The sequence below is a fragment of the Camelus dromedarius genome, chromosome 3 (genome assembly GCF_036321535.1).
Source record: "Camelus dromedarius isolate mCamDro1 chromosome 3, mCamDro1.pat, whole genome shotgun sequence".
NCBI lineage: Eukaryota > Metazoa > Chordata > Mammalia > Artiodactyla > Camelidae > Camelus > Camelus dromedarius.
The window spans coordinates 47,644,146-47,661,213 of record NC_087438.1 but is presented as its reverse complement, the minus strand read 5'-3'; the positions used below and the strand labels follow the sequence as shown (position 1 = coordinate 47,661,213).

Sequence of the window (17,068 nt, the reverse complement as noted above, 5' to 3'; positions counted from 1 at the left end):
TACCCTAATCCTCTGGTATTCACTTTTACAAGCCAAGGCTGCTTAGTGGAACACCTGAGATTCACTGGCCAAGTCTAGGTCTGGCCATTGGAGCATGCTCAGCCTATGTTTAGTGCAAGCTGGAGAATGAATGTACCCAGAAGTAGCCACAACTCAGAAGGAGTGTTGATAAAGAAATACCTCAGCTTCCTTCCCCTGGGGGTAGGGCCACACAGCTCCCAGGGTTCCCTGGGATTGGGCTCTCTTTCCACACTGGGAATATGCTTAGTAATAGACCCTTTAGACTGGTTTCTTTCCCTTGCCCATCCCACTACTTGTCTACTTGTATTTCCTGGGATCACCTCCCCGTGAAACTGCCTGCACTAGGATCCTTGTCTCTGGGTCTCCCGGGGACCCCAAACAAGAACCTTTGTCATTTACTGCCTGCATTAAGTCATCTATGCTTTAGGTACTTGGGTGGTTTCTGTTTCCTTGGTGTTTTCATGCACTAACTGACACACCTGCACTCTAACACAGGACTGCTGCGGTAGCCCACCTTTCTACTTTTCAGTGAAGAGGGAGGAGACCAAGTAGGCCACTGTGCCTTAGTGCAGCCCTCAAAGCTAGGCCTGGGGCAAATTATGTACATAAGAGGTAAATAATCCCCATGACCGTTATGTATGACATCATTTTACGACTCTGCAAGGCTGATGGAAAAGTTTGAATACAGCCTGTTTTGATTGTAGACTTTTTCAGATACTGTTCTATGGTGATTCTTCTAGAAGACACATCTTAATGCTCATCTTACTTTTTTGTTTCTCAGGATTAAATATGTCCAATGTAGTTCTCTGGTACATGAGCACCTGCCAAAGCAGGGAGCCATGAAGAGCCTTCCAGTGGGTTTGTTCAGTGCTGGAGTACTCAGCAGGCGGGCAACTCATGAATTTATGGCACCAAACAAAGAATATTGGAGGCGAATCTATATGTGATATTTCAGAACGTAAGTAGTCATTATGAGAAAAAGCCCCAGAATTTTCTTGCACTTCATTAGGTTTGTTTTATGGGTTAGCATTGTGTTTGTCTTACACAACACCTGTGCATCACATTGTATGATTATCAGATCGATACACAGCCCTGTGTGAATGATGCCCTGTGGAGCTGTGTGATGTGGCAGCTCTGAGAGAAGGAGACACAAGCATCATTTTGATGCTGATGGCCTCCACAGATTTCAACCTGGTCTTAGATCTTTAACATACAGGGGAAGTCAAAATCAAGACATTACCCATGACTGCATGGCAACCTGAGGAGGTCAAAGGAAGCAGAGATCTAGAAAAAAAACCAACATCAACAACAACAAGAAATCTGTGGAAAAAGAACCCCTGTGGCCAAAGGGGAAGCAGGCTTGGTGAGATGTACCAAAGAAAATCTCCTGCTTGGAGTGTTAGCATGGGAAGAGGCTGAGGAGGAGAGAGGGCCCTTGGCTCACATAGCCAACTGCAGGCAGAAGAGAAAAATAACATGATTAGCATGTTTCTCTCCTTCCCTCGATTAAGATGACAGAAGTAGGCAATCTGCTATTTGTGCAGAAGGGCCACCGGGAAGGAGGAAAGAAGCATCTGTTCTGAGAAACTGCTGTTTAAAAATGCAAGAAGTACACAAAACAAAGGAGGAACGCTCCATAGGGCAAGCCACTGGCTCAGAAAACAGGGAGAACCAGAGGGGCACCCTTTGAGAAGCCTCAGGCTGCCCCGAATCCCAGCAGAGGGGCTCTGTGGTCCCTTAGAGGGCCTACCGGTCTTTCTACCTAGTGGCTCATGGTGGCGATCCTTGCCTCTGACGTCTGGCTAAGGGTCACCCTCCATCAAGGGAGAAGCATCACCCTACCCTCTACCTCTAGCCAACCATTCTCACCCTCACTGACCAGTGCTGCCCATTTTCAGAATGAGTTGCAGGGCCCATCCTCATACCTTCTCCTCTGTTCTCTGCCCAAGGGGTGATTATAACTACCTTTGATGGAAAAATAAGGTGAGCCAGTGTCTCCAGTGAGATGAGGTCATTCTGAACCCTCCAAGTTCAAAGGGCCTGCATGCATCTAGAAGAATCAGGAACCTAATTCAAAGGTGCCAGCAAAATGGCCTGCCAGCTGGACCAAATTATCTGAGGCCCTAAGAGTTCTGCTGGGCCCCTAAACCCTCCCTTTCTGAGGGGAAGCAGTCAGGTACAAAGCAAGCTCTCCTATCAGGCACCTCTGGCTGCCTTTGATACTCAAGTTCACTACCACAAAGGCTGTTGATCAGAAGGGATGTAGTGTGAGCCAAGGCCATACCTTTCCAAGGGCATATATATTCCACCTTGGTTAATTTGTAGACCAGACTAGGTTGAAAGCGTGTGTGGACAGCAGCCATCTGTGCATTCCTCGTGCGATTAGTTGAAAGCTGTTCCCACAGTAGATACTCAGACACGTTTGAATTGGTCCTCTCCTAGTTAAAGTAAACCAACCTTGCAAGTAAGAACAGAAAATGAATAGTCTTTTTCCAGAGTCCCCGGGGTCTTTTTTCCCCTACTCACCTGTAGAAAGGATCATTTTCAACCTATTTGCTCACAGTAAAATGGAAGTAATAATACAACTTTTTTACGAGGGTTTAATGAAGGCAGACATATAAAACAGCAGAGCATGTAATGATTACTGTTACTATAATAATAATATAATAATAATAATATTATTGTTATTATTATTGTTATTATTGTTTCTGAAATGAAGCATATTTTCTCTTGGAATTCTGTGAGCAAGATGAGAGCCCCCTGGCCCTTTCCTCTGAAAGAGAGGAGGGCACCAGACCAATGTGGCTGACACAGAAGGAACCCCGTGGTAGTCACACTGATATTCCATCCGCTCTTGGCAGCCATTTCTCAGTGACTAAGCATTTGCATTCCATAGCTTGTCTGCAAATCCAGTGGTATCCACAGACACATGTCTTTCCTTCTCTTATCAGCCTGGCCAACCAGTGTTAATTCCTTGAGAGAAGTACAGCCTGCAGCCCTGCCTTGGGTTTGGATGGGCACTCCTATGTGCTTGTGGCTTGCTTTTAGCTCAAGACAACTTATTCTCAGGTCCCAGGCTGCAGAGATGATTAGCAATTGTAAAGGAAAAACTTGGTATACTTGTGCCCTGTAAGGCCACAGCACCCACACCCGGCCCTGAGCTTCACCTAGTCTGGGAAGTTTAAGAGGCAGGTGGTCAGCCAGGATGACTTTGGTTCTATGACCTGACTTGCCAAAAAGGCCTTTGCTGAATTACATTTTAATGTTGTGTCCTAGTCTTTTAAAATCAAGGGTTAATGCAATAACAGTCACTTGAGGAGTGTTTATGGGTGTTTTACAAAATGCCTCACAGAACGTTCTATTATTATTGCCAGCGTTGATATCCTTAGTCCTAGCTCTGGTAATAATAGCTTCTATTTGTAATGTGTTTAGTGGGGCATGTCACATTATAGATGAATAAATGAGGTAAAAGAGCTGAAGTGATGGTGTGAGGCCAAGCTGAGCCTCAGGCCAGGTGTTCCAGGTGTGGGAGCCCTATAAGCTGCCCTCCCTTTGGACCTTACTGGCTAGCACGCTGTTTTATGTATAATAACCCATATGATAAAGTCCTCTAAGAATTAGGGCCAGACAAAAGCCTAATCACCTGCATCCTTGTATCAGACAGTGTTTTCTTTTAGCTTGGGGCTGCCAAGCAGTTCAGAAACAAAGCTAACGATCAGCCACAACCACATGGCTTTTAAAATTCAAACTTCCTCATTCTTTTCTATATCTTTTGAATTTCTACTTCTATTTTAATGGATTGATTGTGCTTTTTATTTTATGCCATTTCAGTTCTTTTGGGAAGTAAATGAGGAATACGTTTTAAGAAAAACAAATCAGTTGGCCATTTCAGTTTTACCCAGTAGGAAAAAGGACCACAGAACTTTTCCTTAATTCCAGATGTTTTGCTACTCTGCTTTCCAGGGAAAGATCTTTTCAGAGTAACGTTGCCAGATAAAACACAGTAGAGCTTAAACTTTTCATAAATAATAAATAAGTTTTAGTATACATATGTCCCAAATGTTGCATACTAATTTTTATACTAAAATGATTTATTATTTATCTGAAATTCAAATTTACCTGGACGTCCTGTATTTTATCTGCTAAGGCTGGCAACTCAAATTCAGAGTGAGAGATGCTTGCTTTTGCACCTATGCATAGGATAGCTAACAATACAGGTGCAAAATTTGAACAAGTTTATAATAATAGTTTAAAACCCCCCAAATGAGGTAGAAATCTTTAAAGTCAGATTTTGAATGACTGGCCTTTGGAAACCTTTAGGTTCACTGGCTACAAATTCACTGTCTACCCCCAGAGGCATCAAGCTCTCCTCAGGCTGGATCTGACTGCAGCTTGGGACCCGTGAAGACCATGTGGAGCTGCCTATGGTTTCTTAAGAACTGTTGAGCAGCACTTGACTGGGTCAGCCTTTCTACGATGTGCCAATATAAGTTTTGGTCAGTTTCCCAATCTTTGATTTGGAACATTGCAAATTTAACTCCTAACTCCATGTAAAAGAGGCCAAATTCTTTCTCTACTCAATCAAAAACGTCTGCCAGTTATTTCTGGGATCCCTGGGGGTATTTTATAGGTGCTCCCCTCATGGTGGTCTATAGCCCTCATCCACATAAGGGTGCCTGGCTGCTGCAGCACGGGTCAGCGAGCAAAGTGGACATGGCTGCTGGCTTCCTCTACCATGGGGCCCCTAAACGTAATCCCAAAAGATGACTTCATGGCCCTACATTTTCTTCAGCCTCACCATCCTGCTGTCTAGGGGGAAATGGAGAGGATCATCCTTCCTGCACTCTGTCCTGCTGCTAATATGGGGGCCCGAAGCAGTTCTGCTTGGCTTCCACCAGCAATCAAGGGCTTCAAGACCGCAGCTCCTTCTGCCTCTTCCTGAAGTCCTCTCTACAGGGCTTAAATGACCCATCCCTGGGGGCCTGGTGGGGGACAGACACTTCATGTTTGCTTTCTTTCCCCAAGAGAGCAGAGCTCAAATCTTCCTCTGAATAACAGGAAAATCCCTCATGCAAATCAGCTTATGATATGGACTGGTCTTGAAGCTTTTCCAACAGTTTGCTAGACACGCTTAAGCGTAACTGAAATTCAGTGGGGAGCAGACCCTAAAGCTTATCCTGTGATCCCCTTGGCACAAATCATATCTGACAAGAGGACACTGGTAGGCCTTAGAGAAGACTGTGGTTGTGATCTTAATCTGCTTAAATCTGTGTTTCAGCGACATTGGTACAAGGGGACATTAGGCTGCCTGTCAGACGTTATTTCCCTTTCCTCTTGATGCTGCTCTTTTGGGAACACGACGTCCCAGATTTCTCAAGTTTCTCAGGGGGTAGAGTGGTATACCAGCACCTGACAACCAGAGCTGCTGCATGAGTGATCCTGTGTCCGGGGGCAAAGTGTCTGGCTGAGTCAGAGTGTGTGCTCCCCACTGAAGACAATCAGTGGTTAAAATCAGGCCTTTATACGACACTCCACATGACTTCTCCTTTTCCTCCTGTACTCTTCCCTCTTTCCTCTTGTACAGGTGATGGATGCTGGTGCCTGCAGAGCACTTAGAAGTGCCTTCTCCACATGCCAGAGCTTCACTTCTCAGCATGGTGCTCTGGCCTGGCTTTGCCCTGCAAGTGTCCCTGGGTGTCTTTGTTCCATGTTAAATTCTGATCTAAAGGCACTGAAAGGGACAGACACGTGATGCATTTGTCCTTCCTAAGGAAGGCACCTCTGATTTTCAGTGTGGGTACTCAGATGAATCTGCAGCCTCAATAATAATACATGTGCCATAACCACTAGATCAAACGTTTCTAGATGACAAGTTCCCCCAAAAGCAGTTTCTGAGACAAGGATTTGGGTGTAAGTACTTTATTTAGAAAATGATCCTAAGAAGCACAGTGAGCAAGTGAGGATGTGAGACAGGGAACGGAGGAGAGACAATAGGAGGAGCATTGACAACATGCTTGCTAGGGGTTCTAGAACGGGGGCTCAGTTCTGTTGGGGGGCCTTGGATAGTCTGCAAAGAGTATACCTCACATTGTCCCACCAAAGTGCAAGGAAGCTGGGGTATTTACCCACTAACTTCCTCCCCTCATGGGCTGAGGGATGCTCCTGTGCATGGGCCAAGAATGCCAGGGCCAAAGAACACCCTGACGCACAGAGAGGCTGGAAGCCCCTGGCCTGGATGGGACCTGTCTGCAAGTGACTTCCAGGATGACTAGACCCAGAGTGGGCTGTGAATGGCGGTGGCTGCCGAGACTGTGCCTTCTTCCTGCTACATTCTTAGCACCTAGACAGTGCCTGGCACTTCATAAATTTTCAATAACCATTAATTGGATGAGCAGATGAATGAATAAGGAGCACATATGCACAAATACATCTTAATGGTTCAGCAAATGCTGCTCAATTGTCAAAAACCATTTGAGACCTTTTGAAACCAGCTCAAATGTTAGTGACAGTGATTAGTAGTGGACAGGTCAAGATAATCTGCTTTCATGGGGAAGAACCCGCAAGGCCATCAAATCCAAAACCAAGAGAAGAAGTCTCCCTATAAAGCACCTTGGAAATGATAACGTGGATGTAAATAGAAAATACCATTATATTACTCCCTCTTTTCCTGAATGTTTCTGAGCACAGGGGATTCAGAACTCCACTGTGCTGCCCATCTCACTATGTTGCTTCGGTAGTTAGACAAGTTTTTTGTTTGTTTGTTTTTTTAAATATTGAACCACAGTTTGTGTCCTAATTGCTCATTGGTTTCCAATGGCTTCAAATTCCAGCTTTATCACTATTAGCTCTGAGATTGTGGTTTAGTGGCTCCTGGTTTCTGTGTATTGTCTCCCTCGTCTGTATAGCTGATACACTGTACAGCTAATATACTGTACAGCTTTGTGCATAAGAGCTGGACTCTGATTTCCAACTACATTGTTCCAATTCAGGCTCCACCATTACTAGCTTGACTTAGAATGGGTTTCCTTAACCTCTCCATACCTTCGTCTCCTGATCTGCAAGACAGGTTTAATAACAGTACCTAACTCCTGGGGTTGTTGTAAAGCACTTAGTAAGTGATATATGTGTTATTATTTATCACTTAGGGGTGTTGTAGATAGTAAACAAGATAATACATGTAAAGCTTATGTAGAGCTTAGTGCCTGATATGGGCTCCATAAATATCAGTCATTATTATTATTTTAACTGCAGCAATATTAAAGCACTTTGTCAATTATTTGTTCCTCCTGCTTCCTCTTTTCCAGCTAAACATCCATTCCTCCTAGCATGCATGCTTAAGTTTCCATCCGTATCTACAATCTGACTTGTGCAAATGTGGTGTGACCAGCATCCTGTCCTCCACATGTTGATGTGCAACATAAAATTGCTGTGGTTCGATGAGGTATATCCTTTTAACTTTCTTCACAATCACTCCCACAGCAATTTTCACCAGCAAATGGCATCTACTTAAAATATGTACCGAAAAAACTGAAAAGTAAGACTGCACCTTACAGTTCCTGCTAGGTCTGCAGAAACCAATTTTATCTTTTGGTCAAATAGCCTCATTATTTTTTTCCATCAAATACTGCTCCATTAGCCCAGTTTCAAAACAAACAACAGAACCTATGTTAGGAACTGATAGAGAGATTGCATGCAAAACTGAGTTAGATTATGGTTGAATTGTGAGATTATGGGAGAAGAGGAAGGTATGAATGACAAAAAAGAAAGAGAGAAAGTTGAGATTCTGGTGCAGGGTCATGTTGCAGAAATGAGGTTTCAGGATTCAACTTGAACAAGCTTCTCCTGTGGCTACATCCTGGACACTACATTAGCTTTTTCTGAGTCCTAATCACCAGTCATCCTTTAGATCTCCTTTTCACCAGCTTTTTGATCTCTGAGGCCTTGAACCTTTGGCTTTATTGACTGCAGTCCCCATCCCGTGCTCCCACCTCCACAAGACCTCAGGGTGTCACCCTGATTTACCTCTTATGCTTCTAGTAGCTCTTTTTCAAGTTCCTTCATGGTCCTACCTTAAATCTTAACAATTTAACAACCTCCTCTAGTCACTCCCTATATATCCATTCTTGGGTATTCACAATGACATCCATGCCTTCAACTACCATCCATGCTCTCACAACCCCAAAGTCCAAATCCCTACTCCAAACTTCCCTCTTCTCTTTGAGATTGGCCCACACATTTATAATTCTAACTAGATACTTTTATCTAGACTCCTCAAAACTGAAAATGTCCAACATGAAATTCTTTACCTCCTCCCACTCCCAGCCTCTTCATCTTGCTGCATTTCCTATTTTGGATAATGACACAACTATCCAAGCCTGAAACCTAGAGGTCATTGTAGATCCCCTTGTTCTCCACTCCAGAGAGGCCCCACGGGTTGTATTTATTACATATCTCTTGCATCAGTCTTGTCTCTCCCTTGGCCCTTGGCATTGCCATTATTTAGCCATTTCCCCACCTGGACCATTTCAACAGCTTCCAAAAGATCTCCCTGCTATCATTATCTCTCCACCCTTTTTCTCCTTCTATCTCCAGCCTCCACATGGCCTTCAGAGTCATCTTCTTAAGCTCAGATGTTATCATCCTCTCTGACGTGGCATTTATAGCTCTTCATCAACTGGTCTCTCCTTACCTCTCCAGCTATTTGTTAATACTTAAGGATTAATATTTTATCTGTTGAAATTAACCAATTAAAATATTTATTGAACACCTATGTGCTTAAGATTATGTTAGGCTTTGGAGGACCACATGATCTTCAACTTCTAAGAGCTTTCAAAACTAACATGAAAAGAATTACTGCATAATTAAGTGCTTAATTGTGTGGTGTAGACAAAAAGCAATATATTTCCAAGTTGGTCTTCTAAGGTTCACAGAAATCCACAAATATGTGTACACATATAAATGATGCATGTGTAGTTCCTTGATGAAGAGTTTATAATGTGCATCTGCCTTGGTAACACTAGTTATTTATGCTATGAAGCAGGAGGGAGGTCACCTCTATCAGGCAATAAGCCTTCATTAGTTTGAGTGCTTACTTCACAAAATTACTTATTTTATTGCATATTCATCCTACTCTTATCTCAGTAGGAAGGAAAATGGTCTCTGTAATTGAAACCAAAAGTGGGCCATTGCTTATACTTCTTGGAGGGATATAAATCAGACAAAGTCAATGTCAGGTCAAATAGGCAAGGTAAGGTAGAAAACCCACTCACACCTGTGTTACAAACTGCCTGCTTATTCCAGCAGCCCCCGCCCCTTCCCCAACTGATATGTTGAAAACTAATCCCCAGAGTGTTGGTATTTGGAGGTGGGGACTTTGGGAAGTAATTAGGTCATAAGAGTGGAGCCCTCATGAAAGAGATTAGTGTCCTTGTAGGAAGAGAAGGGAGAGAGATGACCTCTCTCAGCCATGTGAGGATACAGGAGAAGGTAGCTACCTACAGGCCAGGAAGCAGGTCCTCATCAGATACCAGAACTGTTGGTGCCTTGATCTTAGACTTCCCAGTCTCTAGAACTGTGAGAAATAAATGTTTGTTGTTTAAGTCACCCAGTCTATGGTACTTTCATTATACCAGTCTGAACTGATTAAGATAAACTCTTTAGCCTAAAGACCTAAATCAGTATATTGTAAGTGTAAATTAGTGTATTGCCCAGCTGCAAGATAAAGAAATCTAGCTCAAAGCAGAGAACCCCCCACAGTCTAATGCAGGTCTAGTTCTTTCATTATGAAGCCCGGGCAGGCTGCTCATTATGATGCTCTCATCTTGTCAAATCCCCATGCAGAACTCCACAGGGAGGTCATAAGGACCCAGTTTCCTCCCTCAAAATAGATAGATTCGGCTTTGCAAAAAGAAAACCTGTTTAGATAAAACATGGTGCCCTTTCCTTTCCCTGTGAAAAGTGTTCTTAGGTGAGTTATCAGAGTGTAGAGAAGTGATATCATCTCTCCTTGTTCTTGCTCATTAATTTGTACCTTGAAACAAAAGGAACTGGTACTGATGGGTTTAAATCATGCAGGAGGGTTTTCCTTGGAGTGGCCTGAACTTCAGACTATGAGCCAGGAAGCTTGAGCATAGTTCTGACCCTGCTGTTAACCAGTTGTGTGTGCCTGGTAAGCCCATTAACTTCTGGAATCTCAAGCTCCTTATTCCTCATAAGGTCTCGCTGGCGATAAACACATTTTATGTGAAAACATTTCAGGAAGTTTGGGGCCCTAAAAAATGTAGGATATCTGAGACTCCTACTGTGACCCTTCAAAGTGCCTTGGGCCATAATCCCTTTGTGATTTGCCTCTGCCGCGTTTACCATCATGGTGGCACCTGCTCACTTGTTCCAGCGCCAAAAATAGCTTTAAAAGGATCTCTTGTACTAATACAGTGTTTTCAACTTTTGAAAACACTTTTACACACACCATTTCATTTAATCCTCATAATACCTCTTTGAAATAGGCAGAGCAAGAATTATTCTTACTCTTATTTTAGGGATGAGGGAACTGAGGCTCAGAGTCCAGAAGTGTTTCCCTTCTTTTGACTTCTCCCAACTCCCCAGCTTCTCTCTCTGCTTCTCCTGAGGTTCACACGTCAGTTTTTCAGATCCTCCTCCATCCTCTGTGCCTTCCAGATTAGAGCCTAGAAGCTTGAATTGGTCTCCCTCACTTCCCTCTCACCAGCTCCCCCAAGACAAATGTTCTCTCTTGCTCCTTTAAATCTCAAGTTTTCTATAATTCTTTATCTGGGAGAAAGAGAAAAACCCCAGTCTTTCTGGAAGCATGTACTGCTTGCCTAGCCTAGGCCAGGTACTCTGCCTATTCTCAACCTTCCTCCCTTCCTTTTCACTCTCCATCACTGTGAAAATCATTTATGCAGCAAATATTCCTTGAGTTCCTATTTTTTTGCAGGGCACTGTTTAAACATTTTTAGTGAAAGGAGCAGGTATATGCAAAAATCTCACAGTGGCGGGGGCAACTATTTGCATTTTTAAGTGGTGTGTCTGTTTTATGATTGCCCTGTGTTCCTCTACGTGGTATTTTCAGTCTTGGACTATAAGTTGCATGAGGATGGGTCCCTATATTCTGAACTCACCACTAGCTGATATATGAAGAGAGATACTTCATCAGGGCGTTTTTGTCTACCTCAGTGATTTCCACTGATATTAAAAGTCAGGACTGGTAGAGACATGAAAACAAAACAGGACAGTCTCATCTCAAAAGAAATAGCTGAAGAAATGGTGGCAAAACTTTTTAAATTATTGAATGGTGTATGTTCTTTAGTCATTATATATAAGACTACAGAGATTCTTCTTCACCTGGATGCTGGGTTAATGGAAATTTTCTCTGAAGAACCAGCTACATTATAAATGCTCATTTGTGCATCTGCTACATGAACCCTGTAGTGAAGTGTAAGTTTAAGACCTTCTTAATTCATTAATCTGTAACTCTTTGATTCTGGAAGCTACAGACCTTGTGCCTTGTCATCATTTTTGTAAAGCATTACTTGGGGTAGTGTTCACTGTAAAATACTGAGCTTATTAAGAGTTTTGGGGCCCCTGATTAACTTTCACAGCAAAAGCTATGTTAAGTAAATTAGGTGCCAAATAAATCTAAAATGACTGTGGAAAGTCATCAGCTAAATTAAGATGCTGACAGCTCACATAACAAGATGTGAAGCAATGGTAATTAAGGAAAATAATCACCTTTGCTGCTGAGAAGACAGGTTTGACCCCCAGTGAAGTAACTCCCAAGGCATCTGTTTTCTAAAAGACAGCTCTTGCTTTGTTCCGCTGTGAAGGGCAAGAGAGACAAGACATCCTTTTCTGTATTCCAGTATTCACTATATGCTCTAATGGAGAGAATTATGTTTAGGAAATAATCTTGTTCGAGGCAGAAGGCTAGATTCAGGAATTACCCAAGATCTCTTATAACCCTAGGTGTGGCTGACTCACAGCTCCCTTCCCCCCAACTCTCCTCTCTATTGACAAGGCAAGGAAACTAAAACTTCACCTTTTAGACTCCTTCAGCTGCTGAGATGTTAATGGGAATTGCTGGATACAGGTTCTGGGGAAGCTTTTCAAAAGGAATAGATGTGACTGGCCCGTCCATCCTGACTTGTGTTCCTTTCTTCCTACTTGGATGGTGACCAGGATGCCCACCTGGAGATGCAGGAGCCATGTTTGAAGGAAGGCAGCAAGGGAAGCCAAAAGGAGCCTGGATTGCTTGCTTCTGGGCTCTTTCTCGCTTGAGAGAAGAACTCCTATCTGTTGAAGCTATTTTCAGCAGGATTTTTGTTGTTTGCAGTCAAGATACCAGCCTAATTTTAGGAATTTTCAGCTCAGAGGATAATTCCTCAGCAGTGCTGTTAGGTTTAGTAGAAGTAAAGTAACAGCGACAGTACTCTGTTCTTCAGGGTAACAATTTACATTAGGGATTTTCAGACAATGACGTGAACTCTGGAGAACTCACAGCCAGACCCATGATTATAGGCACAGTGTGAGCACTGTTCTCATTGGGCCCTTCTCTATCTCAATCTGGTGACAGTTCACTTCTCGGCAGATAACTCTCCATCAGTTTCAGAGGACTCATTTGGGAAGCAGGATTATATCTTATTTACTGACTTCTTGGAATGACGCTTCTGTGTTTGTTCTCTTGGGATCTAGTATTAAACCCTTCCTGCTCCAAAGAATGATTCTAAAGTTATAAAGACCAAGAAGGGTTTCCTGGCTATATTACTTACAGCTACCATACTTGGGTTCTTCTGTACAATCCTGGAAATGAAGCAATGACAACAAATTCAGACCTAAAAGGGAGGAAGGAAAGGAGAATGAGAGGATGATGAACATTAACTGCTACAGAATATGCTCTCCTAGGTCACAATCTGTTTGTCATGCCCCTCCACATACACTTTGGACACTCCTTGAGCATTTAAGTAACAGGACAACAGTGGTCAACTGGTGAAGTGAATCATAATGCCTCTGCTTGCTTCCTCTTTGTATGAGGTGCCTATACAGAAGGAATAGGATTGATTCATTTTTCCACCCTTGCCAACGGCCTAGTTGTATACATTTTAGGAGATTTTATACTTAATTATGGGACATACTGAGGATTTGGTTATATTACTTCTTGAGATGTGATTTCTTTAATTTCCTCAACAAATATTTATTGAACACTGCTTTAGTTATCTACTACTATATCACATAGTACCCCAAAACTTAGTGACCTGAAACAAAAAAATAAGCATGCATTATCTCACACAGTGTTTGAGTGTCAGGAGTTCAGGAGCAATTTAGCTTGGTGATTCTGGTTTAGACAAGACATCAGCGGGGCTGCAATCATCTGAAGTCTAGACTGAGGCTGAAGGAGCCAGTTCTAAGACTGCTCACTCACATGGTAATTGGCTGGAGGCCTCAGTCAGTCACAGAATGTGCATAGGAGACCTCACTAGGTAGTGCTATTCCTTCCCAGAATGATTCTCAATGACTCTTAGCTCCACCCTCTGTGTCATAGTTCCTTATCCACCAAAGGTAATCTGTGTGTGCAGCTGCAGAGTTTTCTTCCTGTAGAAGTTTGTGAGTCTAGAGGCTGCTTTTGCTTTTGTACTATCTCTGCCCCTTTTAATACAAGTGGACATATTTCCAAAAATAAAATCTGTGGGTCTGACAAAACTTTGTGGGTTTGTAATCCTATTGATGTTCACTGCATTAGGTAAAAGCAACATCCGCAGCTTGTTTCAAGATAAGTCTTTCTCTTCTTGAGCTTCTCTGAAACTGCAAAGGGACAACAGCCTTTTGCTTCTTAGAAGCTCTGTTGACTTCATAGTTCTCCAAGCACAACCTTGGGTCTTTCTGAATCATAAAGGATTTCATGGTCAATTCCTTGGCATTATCTTTAGACCATGTTTTTTTTCTGATAGTACCCTCAAAAGAGTTTGCTAGAAGGGCAAACTGGCAAGCTTTAAATATAACACTTCCTGGATTCTTTGTGTTTCTCAGTCCTTCCTTTAGCTTATCTTTTGCCTCTTAAATTTTACCATAAGCAGCAAGAAGAAACAGATGGCATCTTCAACACTCTGACTAGAAATCTCCTTTGGTCAGCCAAATCATCAGGTGCTTTTTCTAATTTCTACTATGTTGCTAAACACTTTGCCACTCCATAAGATCGGCTTTCCTCCTCTCCTCTAATTCCCAATAGATTTTTCCTTATTTTCCTTTAAGCCTCACCTGCAGCCTCCTCAAAGGCTATCAAGCTTCTACTCTCAGAACCTTCAGGGCTCTTCAGGCTTCTCTAAAAGTTTCTTCTAAGTCCATGCTACTTCTGCCTGCTTCCCAGTTCCAAAGTCATTCTCGTGTTTCAGTTTTTTACTAAAGCAGCACTACTGCACTTTCAGGTACTAAAATCTAAATTAAATATCTATTGTTGTATAAGAATTACTCAAAAACTTAACATTGAAAAACAAAAAACATGTATTACCGCAAACAGTTTCTGTGGGTTAGGAATTTGGTAATGGCTAGCTCGAGGTTTGGCTCAGGTTCTCTCTTCATAGTGTAGTCAAGACGTCAGCTAGGGCTGACAGGCATCAGAAGGCTTAGCTAGAGCTGGAGGATCCATTTCTAAGACAGCTCACTTGGCTACTGGAGGAGGCCTCTGTCAGGGCTGCTTGAGTATTCTCATGTCATGGCAGCAGGCTTCTCCTAGAGTGAGTGATCTTGCGAGAGAAAGCAAGGCAAAGCCATAATGTCTTTCATGACCAAGCCTCAAAAGTCACAAACCATAATCTCCTTCATATCCTTTTGGTGGCATAGGTCAGCTCTATTCAATATGGGAAGAGACTACACATGGACATGACTACCAGAAGGTGAGGATCCTTGGGGCCGTCACAGAAGCTGGCTACCACAAACACTTACCAGGGCCAAGCTTCTATAGAGGGCACAACCAGGGGCAGAAGAAAAGGTCTCTTTCCTCAAGGAACTTAAGTTCTAACTTGGGTGATTAGACATATACACAAAATAATGTGAAAAAAAAATCATTGAATTCTATAACCAAATTGCTGGAACTGTAAGGAAAAAGCACTCACTTAATGCCTTTCTGTGTTTATTTCTTCTACTAGCTCATAAGTTCCTGGCAGGGCCTTACTCATCTTTATTCCTCACAGGGCTCAGCCTAGGGCCTTGCCAAATATATGTTTAGTAAATACTTCTTAAGTAAACAAAACCCTCTGGCAAGGTCAAGGAAAACTAAAAACTAAGAATAGGCCATTGGATCTAATGATTAAATCTATTGCTTTAGAAAAATGACTTCAGGAGGCTATTGGAATAAAACTGAGATTGCAGAAGGCTAAGGAAGTGATGAGAGTAGATCAAGTTTGGAGGTAAAATATCAGGTAGAGACTGGGTTTAGTTTAAGAGGAGTTGGCCAAAAGGTGGTGTTCTAAATTTAAGGGAGATTTGGGCATTTTTCTAGGCAAGAGAGGATTCAGAAAGAAGAGAAGAGAAAATGGAACTGTAGACAAACTTTGATAACTAATGAAACAATGTCCCAGGAAGGACTCACAAGCATAGATAGAGGACTAGGCGTAGAAAAGAAAGGGGGCATTTCTTTCTTAGAAGAAGGATAGATGATAATGGGACATTTTAGATTGATGAAAAGGGAAGTTTTGTTAGGTCATGTTGAGTGGCCTTGATTTTTTTAGTGAGGTTGGGACAACATCATTCTGTAGACTGAGGGGATGAAGGGAATAGAAGCTGGAGGACGCTGGATGGGGAAGAGCTGTTGGAAGAGGCTTGAGAGGGATGACCCCAGTCCTCCTGGGTGGCAGTGAGCACCCTGCGGGGGCTGGGTCATCTGGGTCTCTAGGAGAACCAGTGTGCATGGGGGCACAATGCCCTCTGGCTTCACTCAGCGGGCTATGAGCAGAAGGACAGGAAATAAATGGAAAATAACAGCTGCTGATACAAATGGCGATGGTGGGGAATCTCAGGAGACCTGGTCCATCTGATTTCCACCCTGACTGATTGTTTGCATTATGTGGTGTAATTTCTTTCCTTTGAAAATCACTATAAACCTTAGATTGAGGAAAAATGGCATAATCTGTCACTTAAATGTGTGGTGTGTAATGGGGAAAATATGGAAAAGGGCTTAAATCTTTTGAACAGTTCTTAGCAAGAACAATTTAAGATTCAGTTACTGATTAGCACTGCTTCAGATCAAGTAAGAAATGTCAATATCCTCTTTATATTTTCAGCCCACAGGAAATAAACACTTCGTTTTCATGATCTTCCATAGATAGATCCTATAATGAAATCATAAAGCCAGCTGCATTTTATGAAGAATATTCTCGAAAGTATAGAGAATAGTACTGGACGGGGTCTTAGGAGACCTGGGTTCTATTCCAGCTCTGCCACTATCTCTGTGACTCCGGGCAAGTCACTTAATCACTGCTGGGCCTTAACCACTCATTTGTAAAATAGGAAATGGATTGGATGCTCACCAGTGCTTTTCAGCTCTAACATTTTATGGTTCTATGGTTTCCAGCCCATCAAATCACTTAGATTTTCCTCTGTGAGTTGGACACTAGGGGTCACATTTAGATAACCACCCAAACACATCTGTCTGAGTTTGCTAAACATGCCCCATTTCCTTCAATAGATGGCTCTCAGCAGCTAGATAATGATTGGTCTACTTTCTCACTTTAAACATTCTTAAATAAGATTGTATTGTTTCCCTTTCTGGTGGGCTGAGAATTCTGGCGGAAAGTGAGAAACATTCTCTGATTCAGGCTTTTTTCTTTGGATTAATGCGATTTTCTCTCTTTCACATGACCCCAAATTAAGTGAATTGTTCACTCATGGGGCAAATAAATTCTTCCTGAAACTTTCATATTTTTCCTCACCAATACTTTTTCCTGTCTGGGTGGTAGTATCCCCAAATAGATCACTTTTAAAAAATCAGAATTGCTTTCATGGAAAACTTTTTTTTTTGCAGTATTATTATTATATTTTT

The 17,068-nt window shown here is 42.4% G+C and overlaps 1 protein-coding gene across 4 annotated transcripts in view; it reads left to right on the top strand.

Annotated features, from left to right (window-relative positions):
* The window catches only part of ZNF366 (zinc finger protein 366), a 265,929-nt gene that overhangs the window by 132,602 nt on the left and 116,259 nt on the right, over positions 1–17,068 (top strand). For 3 of the 4 annotated variants that reach the window (XM_064481434.1, XM_031446665.2, XM_064481436.1), the window contains exon 3: positions 803–979. The exons of the other annotated variant lie outside the window; for it this stretch is intronic. The gene's annotated coding sequence lies outside the window, so the exon portion shown is untranslated. The remainder of the gene's footprint in view (positions 1–802; positions 980–17,068) is intronic. 4 annotated transcript variants of the gene reach the window in all.